The following is an 11,228-nucleotide window of genomic DNA, read 5'->3' as shown; positions in this document are numbered from 1 at the left end:
TTCACACATCTGTACTGTAACTTGAATGAAAACAAACCAGATTTTGCTCTACAAGATTTCTTCTTATACATTTTCTTTGTTTTATATTTATATCATTAAATGATATTAATCCTTTCGAAAATATCCTACCAGCTACATAATCATACTTGCCTTCTCTGTCGTAGGAAATTGTAGAGATTTTTATACCACGAATTAAAATATTCATATATTAAAAAAAAATTAACTACTAAATTCCACCTTACATAATCCACCCAATTATCAGATTTTATTAATCAAGAAGTCTTATTAGTTCTAATGATATAGAGTGGATATTTGACCATTGCTAATTACTTTCACACGTCATCTACATACTAATATAATAATGGGGCTAATAATGTCTGAATGTATGTATAGGTAAAATGTTTGACCATAAAATCTTTGGGCAGTCATAGATGATGGACTAAATCAATATTTGACTACAATTACTAAGCCATGACTAACAGGATTAATGAGATAATTAACATTAAAAATACAACTGGCAAGGCAAGTTAGATACAACAGCTGTATCTAGACTGTTTATTCAAGTTTCAGGGGGTAACCAAATTCTGGAATTCTCTAATCATACATCTCTAATGGTTTAATATATATTTCTTAAATTACGATAAGAATAAAGACAGTTCTCGTAGCTCAGTTAGTTTGCATGCAACTGTGCAAGTTGCTTTCTTCATGCATAAATAACGTCTTTGCTAGCCGCCATGATCCACAATGACATTCGACATATTTTCCAAGGCCCGACATTACCACTATGTACAGTCTCTTTTAACCACTTTGAACCATTTATTTTATTGGTCGTTTCGTCAACCAATAAGACCTTCATTTTACTTTCCCTTTTGATTTTACTATAAAATTGTGCCCATATGAACTATTCATAATATGAATGTTTTTGGTCAATAAGATAAAATGAGCAGCAACAGAAATCTCAAAACTTATACAATGGCTAATTGTCAAACTCCCATACAATTCAAAGTGTACTCTAAGAATGCCAATGGAAACTCATAATCCAATGCATCAAATTTATAAACAAGCCATCACATAGCTTGGTAATTTTCTGTGCTCAAAACCGTTCTCTGCGAAAACTTGGGGAGAAGGTCCACCTCTTAGAGGGAGGATATTTACAACCTCCAGCAACAACAATTTTCAGTTAAAAATCAAAATAAACAATGAAAACCAGAGGCGGAGAAGTTAAAAGGAACGAATAATTTATCTATTTCGTTTGTATAGCATCTAAAAGAACATATTGGTGACTGTAAAGAAACTGAGCTCACATCAAAACCTCCATGGGTACAGAACTTGTTTAAACTTAATAGATCACAACCATAAATATCGCATGCTATCATTGCCTCATGGGTAGCATTTTCCTAAAGACCCCATTCAAAATGTCAAGATTACGGTGAAATGTACAACATTCATTACGCCTTCACATTGGCTTTTGATCACTTAAATACATAATAGTTTCCAAGGGCAGGACAAGCATTTTCAGAACAGAATTCAATTTAACATAAGTTCTGGTATGAAGTACATATCAAAGTTATAACTGAGCTATCAAACTCAGCAGAGATAGTTTTTATGCTTGAAAATGATATCACAACAAGAGCAAATATAATTAACCAGAAACTTTTCGAGCTTTGATGTTACCACAAGATTGTAACCACAAACAGAGATGCAAACACATTATTATTCGTTGAGAAAATAACACGAAAACAAATTGTAATGTCAAGCAAACCTTTAGGTCACTGAATGTATTGGTAGCTGAAAACCGCACGGAGATGTGGAAAAAGGCTGATAAATCAGTTGGAGGCACAACAAATTCCATCAATCCACTGCATATTCAGTCGAGTACATTAAGAAATTTATTCGTCGACACTGAATAGAGTATCTAACTCACTAAGTTGAAAGTATAGCAGTCACCTTCGGTTAGAGTTATCAATGAGAAGTGTCGACCATTCCAGGAAGAGAATTTCTAGAGTCATACCTGAAAGTCAGAAGAAATGATACCGTTGAATGTATATATTAACTAAAACAATATTTTCACATTACAGAAAGGAAATCCAATGGTAAGAAAATGAAGGGAAAAAAAGAGAAAAAAAGAAGCAAACATTAGTTTGAATTACGAAAAAGTATCACTTCACTGAATAAAGTAACATCAAAGAGTTTTAACCAGCAAAATTTTCTCAATCTTCCATATTAGATAAGATGTAGGAGTAATCTGCAAGCTTGTAAAGAAAGGAGGGTTTATTTGGTAATTGTGTCTAAGTAAATCAAACGCAGCGTTTTAGTGCCTGTCTTGCCAAAACGCTGCGTTTGATTACAGAATTTACCAACTATTAAACAGTTGGTACTTGCCTAGTTAGTAAATATGGGTATGGCAAAAAAAGATACGGGAATTTTACGGGTATAATACGGCAAACGGTGAAAAATACATTTATAAAAATTCGGCCTAAAAATTCGGATATGGGAAAAATACGGTACGGGTATATACGGGTTTAATACGGTGCATTGTCAATAATACGTTTTGAAAAATACGACAATATCAATCTTAGTTTTAACACTTTTATGGACTACCTGGTTAAAATCAATATAACATTTCAAATGCAAAGTATTCAATTAACCAATAACACAAATATACAATATATAAATATAACTGATATTTAAAATTATAGTCTCCAAACTCAAACACAATATTTAGCCAATATTCAACTATAGTCTCAAATCAAACACATTTATAACAAAACCAATTGTTTACAAAAATTACAAATACACACTATCAGTCGGTTTACAAAAATTACAAACGTACCATGTAAAAGTAAAACTATTTATTTTATTAAATTTTCTCCCTTCTTTCTCTTCTCTTTCATTTTCTCGTTCTTTTCAAACTTCTCTCTTTCTTCTGTAAGTTTCTTCTCTTCTTTCTCTTTGTTTTCTCCACCTTCTCTTCACTTCCTTCTTAAACTTTCGTCTCTTTTATATAAACTTATGTCTATTTTGTTTCTCTTCCCTTCTCTTCTCTCCCTCTTCTTCTGTCTTATGGAAATTTGTTTGTTGGAGTCGGTTGTGGGAGTTGATAGCTTGTTTGCTGGAGTTGATTGTCGTGTGTTGATTGCTTGTGGAAAATTGTAGGAGTTTGTCGACTGTTTTGGGTTTCCAATTTGAGCGAAGAAGAGGAGGTTTTGCGATCTGTTTTAATTTTTAGTAAAAAACCCACTAAAACGATGTCGTTTTGGGGGTGAGAATTTTTTTTTTTTTTCAATAGTTCGCGAATTATACGGGAAGCCTTATTATACGCAAATTATATGGCAGATTTTACAAAATACGTATACATGCGTTTTATACGTGAATTATATGACTGTCCGTACAATTCGCGTATAATACACGTTTTTACTAACTAGGGGTACTTGTCATCTTCAACATAGAAAAAAATCAAAAAAATTTACAGAGCAGTTTTTTTTCACACAAGGTTTTCCTTTCTTCGTTCAGTTTCAATTAGTTTCAACAAGATCTTTCATGGTATTAGAGCCTAAGACTAACGTCGATGGCAAACATGAACTCCGAATCCGTTGATAATTTGTCCCAAATTGAAGCAGAGCAGCTCAGTAATGGCAGATCTCAGCAATTCACAGGTCACTCATCATTTCCGAATTTGTCTGTAAAGCTGGTAGAAAGAACTACAACTACTGGCGCTCTCAAATTTTACCAGCTCTAGCCTCACACGAGCTAGATAGCTACATCTTAGGTACTAATCCTTGCCCTACTTTGTTTGTAATGGAAAAAGTTGAAGGTACTGAACACTCTGTTAAACAACCAAACCCTAAGTACTTTAATTGGAAGAAAACTGATCAGTTCTTAGTAAGTTGGTTGCTCTCATCAATTTCAGAATCTATGTTTAGACATGTATCAAAATGTAATAGTGCATATGAAATTTGGCACACACTTGAATTACATTTTCAGTCAGTCTCAAAGGCTAGAATTCTTCATCTTTGGAACTTATTACAAGTTACTAAAAAAGAGTCACAAAGCATGAATGACTATATTTTAACAATGAAGGAGTTAGGCGATGAATTAAATGATAGTGGAGTTCACATTAGTGATGAAGAACTGTTGTTGTACATATTGGATGGGTTAGGCTCAGAGTATGATGCAGTAGTAGCCAATCTTGTATCCAATGTCAGTTGTACAAGTTTTGAAGAAGCAAAATTTCTGCTCCATAAGCATGAAATGCATTTGGAGAAACAGAACAGTGCATTAATACACTTTCATGAACAAATGTCATCAGCATTAATGGCCTCTAAAAGTAGTGTAGCTGAAGGACCTGCCTCTAGTGTTCAAAATAGTTCAGGAAGTGTGGTAAATCAGTCTCCTGGTATGATAACTTCAGCAGCGAATGCCTATCCTCAAGGTGGCATGACAGTTCAACAATCACAACTTCCTCAGAGCGTTAATTTCAGACCAGGATATTCTCAACACTACAATGCAGTTCCAGGACTGAATCAACTAGGTCACTATAGAACAGAGTATGATCGTATGGTTTATAACAGTGCACCTTAAGGTTTCTCTAAAGGTTTTATGCCTTTTCCTAGAGGCCGAGGAAGAGGAAGAGGCTATATTAAGCCAAGATTAATGTGTCAAGTGTGTGGGAAGCCTGGCCATTTAGCTTTTCACTGCTACCACATATTTGATCAGGACTATCAGGGTTTTTCTACAATTAGATTTCCTAATGCCAAGCATAATCAATCATATTTTGCCCCTGGTTTAGCTTATTCCCCATTTCCATCAGCATGCAATGACCCTACACATGCACAAGCCTTTTTTGCTGGAACAAATTTTCAGGATAGGTCCTTTTATAATGATGCTAGAGCTCATCATGATTATACTGCTTATGGAGGACCCCTGAGAAATTAGTGTGCACTTGGAACTGTTAATGGCAATTATCTTTCTCAAGGATTGAATCAACATCAGTCACATTCTGCTGGTTCTCCAGTTCATATAGTTTATTCTCATCCTGTTGCAAATCCTGATGTGAATTTAGCTTCAAGTTCTTAGATGGTAACACCACAAACTGTGAAGGATCAGTCCTGGTGCATGGACTCAGGAGCATCCAATCACAAGGTTGCTGATCCATCTCAAATAGTGAACAGGACCAACTATTTAGGTGGTTCCAAGGTTCAGGTTAGGAATAGAGAATCTCTGCAGATTACTCATACAGGTATACTGTTAATTCCATCACTTAATTCAAATAGAGTTGTGCATCTTCAAAACATTTTATGTGTTCCAAACATTGCCAAGAATTTATTGAGTATATCACAAATAACACGGGACAATAATGTGATAGTAGAGTTCTATTCTGATTATTGTGTGATAAAGGATAGAAGCAGCAAATTGATACTACTTCAAAATACGGTTAAGGATGGTCTGTACTAGTTAGATGTTCCATCACAATGTCCTATAATTGCTGCTAATGTTGCTGTTGCTACTACCAGTCCTGATGTCCCATTTGCTGCTACCAATTCTGGTGTTCGCTTTGGCTCTCAAGTGCACTCTAGGAATAATTCAGAAGATGTTTTAAGTCCAGTAGTTAATGAAGCTATCATTTCATCATTTGTATCAAATAAGATTTCTGCCTGTAAGAGTGTTGATGATGTATCTGCCTCTTGATTACTGTGGCATGCTAGACTTGGGCACCTTAGTGCTAAGTCATTACAAGTTGTATTAAATAAACTGAATGTAAAACATTCATCAGATTACAATGCAAATTCTGTTTGTGAAGCATGTTTGTTTGGGAAGTTAAAACAGTGCAGTTTTCCTGTGTCTTTATCAAGAGCAAATGTTCCATTGGAATTAATACATTCTGACTTATGGGGACCTGCCCCAATATTGTCCAGAGAAGGGTACCAGTATTAAATAATTTTCTTGGACGATTTCAGTAGATTTACATGGATTTATCCACTCAAAGTCAAGTCTAAAGCATTTGAAGTTTTTACTCAGTTTCATGTATTTGTAGAAAAACAATTCAATGCTAAGATTAAAAGTCTACAAACTGATTGGGGTGGGGAGTTTAGGTCTTTCTCAAAGTATCTCAGCTTGCATGGTATAATGTTCAGACATCCCTGCCCTTATTTACACCAGCAGAATGGAAGGATAGAAAGACGACACCGATCTATTAATGAATTTGGCCTATCTCTCATAGCTCATGCCAGCATGCCTCTAAATTTTTGGTGGCTATCCTTCTCCACAACAGTCTATTTGCTTAACAGACTGTCGTCCAATGTTCTCAACCTTGTGTCTCCTCTCACTGTGTTGATGCAGCATGAACCTAATTATCTTGATCTTAGAGTCTTCGGATGCAGCTGTTTTCCATACCTTAGATTGTATAGCAAACATAAGGTCTCATTTCATACTGAAAAATATATATTTATAGGCTATAGTCTTTCTCATAAAGGCTATAAATGAATGACCAAATCTGGGAGAATTTTTGTAGCCAAACAAGTGAAGTTTAATGAAGAGGAGTTTCCCTTCAAATCTGGTTTTGATGATACTGCAAACATTGGGACTTCTGGTTCTGTACCAAACATACAGTCTGACTCTGGTTCTGCATGGTTCATACATGATTGTACAACAGTTTCTTCTAGCAAACCTATTGACCTGGCTGTAGCTGCAAGTTTACCTGCTGAATCTCCAGTAGGTACTGGTAGAAATGTTAATAAAAACACTGTGTGTTCTGGGACTACTACTGCAAAGGATATAAGTGGAGAATTACCCACTGAATTTCAAGAACATGAATAGATTGTCACATCCTCTGTCTCTCCAGGTTGTGTGTTACCCACTGCATCTCAAGAACATGAATAGATTGTCTCTCCAGGATGTGTTTTACCTCCTGCATTTCAAGACCATGAACAGGCTGTAACATCTTCTGTCTCTCCTGGATGTGTACATGCTGAATCTTCATACTCTGCCGATGACACAACTTCAGATATAAGTCCCAACACTTATCAAGGCATTAATTTAGAAGTTGTTTTGCCTATAACAGCACCAGATCCTGAAGTTTCCTCTATTAATACACATCCTATGGTCACACGACTTAAGGCCAAGCCTGCACAATCATTACCTCAAGCTTTCCTCACTACTCAAGTTATTCTCAAAGAACCTCAGCAAGTTAAAGAAGCACTGTCTGTCCCTGAATGGAAGGCTGCTATGGAGAAGGAATATCAAGCTCTTCTTGAGAATCAAACATGGGAGTTAGTTCCATATGAGGAAGGTATGCACATTGTTAAGTCAGTTTCTTCAGCATCCGACCATAGCACATTGGGTAGCATGCAAGAGGGTGTTACGGTATATTCAAGGAACATTGAACCATGGTCTGCTGTTTATAAAACACTCACATCTAGAGCTTGAAGCTCATGCCGACGTTGATTGGGCAAGCGATATTAATGATCACAGATCCACTAGTGGGTATGCCATTTTCCTTGGTAAAAATCTTGTTCAATGGAGCTCAAAAAAGTAGAAAGTAGTGTCGCTTTCATCAACAGAAGCTGAGTACAGATCCCTCAATCAAGCTACCACAGAAGTTGTCTAGATACAGCAGTTATTTCAAGAATTAAATGTTGATATCAAGCATGCCCCTGTGATCTGGTGCGACAATATGAGTGCAGGGGCTCTCTCCTCAAATCCGATTTTTCATGCTTGCACTAAACACATAGAAATTGAGGTTCATTATGTGCGAGAACTGGTTGCAAGGAAGGCTGTAGCAGTGCAGTATGTTGCATCTGAGTATCAAAAAGCAGACATCTTGACTAAACCCTTATCTGGAGCTAGGTTTCAACTGTTGCGAGAGAAGTTAAATGTAACTACAGAATTACCTGAGTGCACTAACTGAGCAATAATGCAGTTGACGCACAGGAGAAAATTGACTTTGTGAGCTGACTGAATAGCTAAAACTGCAGAAAATTGAATCTGTGAGCTGACTGAATCTGTGTGTTGAATGCATGGTTGCTGAGAAAACTGAACCTACAGAAAAATTGAATCTATGAGCTGACTGAATAGTTGATTGAATGTAGTTTTGTGAAGAAATGCAGTTTTTGTGATAATGAGTCTGCAGAAATGCAGTTGGTGAAACTGTTATTTGAATGTAGTTTTATGAAGAAATGCAGTTGGTGAAGCTATTGATTGAATGTAGTTTTGTGAAGAAATGCAGTTTTTGTGATGATGAGTCTGCAGAAATGTAGTTGGTGAAATTGTTATTTGAATGTCGTTTGGTGAAGAAATGCAGTTGGTGAAGCTATTGATTGAATGTAGTTTTGTGAAAAAAATTGTTGGAGTTTTTTATGGTGAATGCAGTAAGGTGAGTGTGTTTGTACAATGTAGAAAAATAAATACTGAAGAAGTGGAATGTAGAAAATGCAGAAAAATGACTATTGAAGAAGTGCAATGTAGAAAGTGTAGAAAGCTGAATGAGATATTAGTTTTGATGCATCTGGTCAATGCAGCACCTGGATGTGTTAGTTGCCTGATGGAGCAGATAATGCAGGTGTAAAAGGAAGTTGTAATCAGAAGGAAGAAGTCTTGTTTGAGAGGGAATATTAGATGTAGTGCTGGAAAATGTTTCTTGTTTAGGTGAGAAAGTCTAGCTTAAGAGGGAATAATAGATAGGATGTAGGAGTAATCTGCAAGGTTATAAAGAAAGGAGGGTTTATTTTGTAATTGTGTCTATGTAAATCAAACGCAGCGTTTTAGTGTCTGTCTTGCCAAAACTCTGCGTTTGATTACAGAATTTACCTACTATTAAACAGTTGGTACTTGTCGTCTTCAACATAGAAAAAAATCAGAAAAATTTACAGAGCAGTTTTTTTTCACGCAAGGTTTTCCTTTCTTCGTTCAGTTTCAATTAGTTTCAACAAGATCTTTCATGCCAGAATTCACAAGTAAAATTTGCCAGTGAAACATGCTTAAAGACATGTTGATGTGTGATTTTAACACCAACTAATTGACACGTGCGTAATGTTGATTGGTCAAGAGACACACGTGATTATGGAGAAAAAGTAGAGTAAATGCAAAGAGAGCTTTTTAAAGTGGTTCGGATGCTAAGGTAGCAAGTCCTACGTCCACTGATTTGTATTAGTATAGTGGGTCACGTCGCAACAGTGAGCTGACTTACAAATGATTAGGAAAAGTAAATACAAAGTTTTCCAGAGAGAGAGATAGAGAGAGTTCTCAGTGTAAAAATAGCCGAATCCCCCTAATGAGGGGTCTTCCTCTTTTTATAGTGTTGATGAATGCAAGTAATCATCATTAAATCCATGGGTTGGTGTGAATGTCAGGACATAATCCAGCTTTATGTCACATTGCCCTCCTTCCAAACTGATTTCACGCGATTTGGAGCAGGGAAATGGACACGTGGGAGCTCCAGGGCGTTTGGCAGGCCTGACGTGCGCTTACCGTTCTGACGGGAGCAGGTCACACTTCATCACGTGACTTCCCACGTCAGCCCTTGATTTCCCAGGCATAACAGAAGTCCCCTAGTTTTCAAGGTTTGAGGATCGAACCTTGGAAACTAAGTCATGCCGCGATTGGAGGTTCTGGCAATTTCAACCTGAATGGAAGAAGCTCGGGACAGGGCCTTTTGCGAACACGACCTCACACAATCTTTGCCCAAACAACCTGACAATCATCATCCTAGCGACCTGGATTCATCGAATGTTTCTTAACGTGCCTTAGGTTGGAGATTCAATGGGCTTGCTTTTGCGCTGTCAGGCGCTCTGCACGTGTTAAAGCATTTGGCAGGTGCATTAAATGCGTTGTGTGCTGACCCGGCATTGTTTTGACAGCATCAATTGCATGACACATTCGAAATGACAACCCTCATCACAACATTGAATGCGACGTGGGGCGCATTTAATGCGGAGAGAGAGAGAAGGCTACCGTTTTGATTCCAAGGGGTGGTAACCGTTGGTTCACTGTCCATATAAAAGCCCAAATTTTTCAGATGATGCCACCAGAATCCCTTCTGCCTCGAGTGAAAAATCTTTGCAAACCGGAAGTTCTTCTTTTCTAATCGGCACTTCTCCGATATCCGAAACAAGATCCGTCCTCGGTCACGCGCCCCAGAAGGTAAGGTCCTTTTTTTTTTTTTGTGTTTGATTGGTGGGCAATGGCGTTGGGTCTCCTGGTGTTTCATCAGAGATGCGACGCTGGCATCGGATTCGAGCCGTGGATGGCAGCTCGAGTTACTGTTAGGGTTTAAGGAATTTGTCCCATGCCGCCATGTGGGACAACATGCGATGGCTAAAATGACCTGTCTGTCGGTGTTACAGACTCTGGAATGGAACCGTCAACGTCCAGACCCGAGGAAGGAGTCAGTTCATCTTTGCGGGACGTTCCCGCGGACGCATCCCTTGATGTCTTCTCGGTTCTCACTCGAGAAGAGTTTGATAGGATAAAAAGATAGTTCGACGTCCGCATAGAGGTGTACCTTGACAACACCCGGTCGTCGCGGCATCCTTCCGATGGCCCAGCTGTGATCTCCGAAGAGATCTTCAAGGGTGGAGGGATGATTCCTTTCCATCCTTTCATTAGGTCGGTCCTGGATCACTTCGGGATCGCACCAATGTAGTTGACGCCAAACGCGTATGTCATCGCCGTCGCAATGTACATCGCGTGTCGCGAGAATGGCTTGGGCAAGCTAACGGTGGTGGAGCTCGGCGTCACCTATTATCTTAAAAAGAGTAAGGACAAGGATTCCTATTACTTATCCCGATGACCTACCATCGTCGAAGGGATACATAGCCATCCCAGCAATGCGGGGGCCTACGAGACAAAGTTCTTTTTCTTCTGCTATGACGGCTACTGCCGCTTTCAGAAACCAAGTAGGTTCTTCTTCGCTAGGTTCACTGTCTGTTCACTTCCTTTGTTATAATAACCTGTGTAATAGCCACTACTACTCAAAAGATTATAATGAAATACATATAAAATAACATAAAGAAATTGGGCCCAAATTTTCTTTTATTAAACATATATACATACTCTTTACAAACATACACATTTTTACACAAAATGTATGTAACGTATACAAAAAGTCATCAAAACATCAGGGACAGTGTAGCCACTCCTCCTCGCACGCCGACATCCATCCGACAGTGTCCTCACCTAGGTCCTGCAAAACATGGGAAAACAACGGGGTGAGCACTAAAATAATGCTCAGT

This window comes from Pistacia vera, unplaced genomic scaffold (assembly GCF_008641045.1).
Source record: "Pistacia vera cultivar Batoury unplaced genomic scaffold, PisVer_v2 Contig360, whole genome shotgun sequence".
In the NCBI taxonomy this organism is placed as follows: Eukaryota; Viridiplantae; Streptophyta; class Magnoliopsida; order Sapindales; family Anacardiaceae; genus Pistacia; species Pistacia vera.
The sequence above is the reverse complement of the archived record's forward strand: the minus strand, read 5'-3'. Positions refer to the sequence as shown.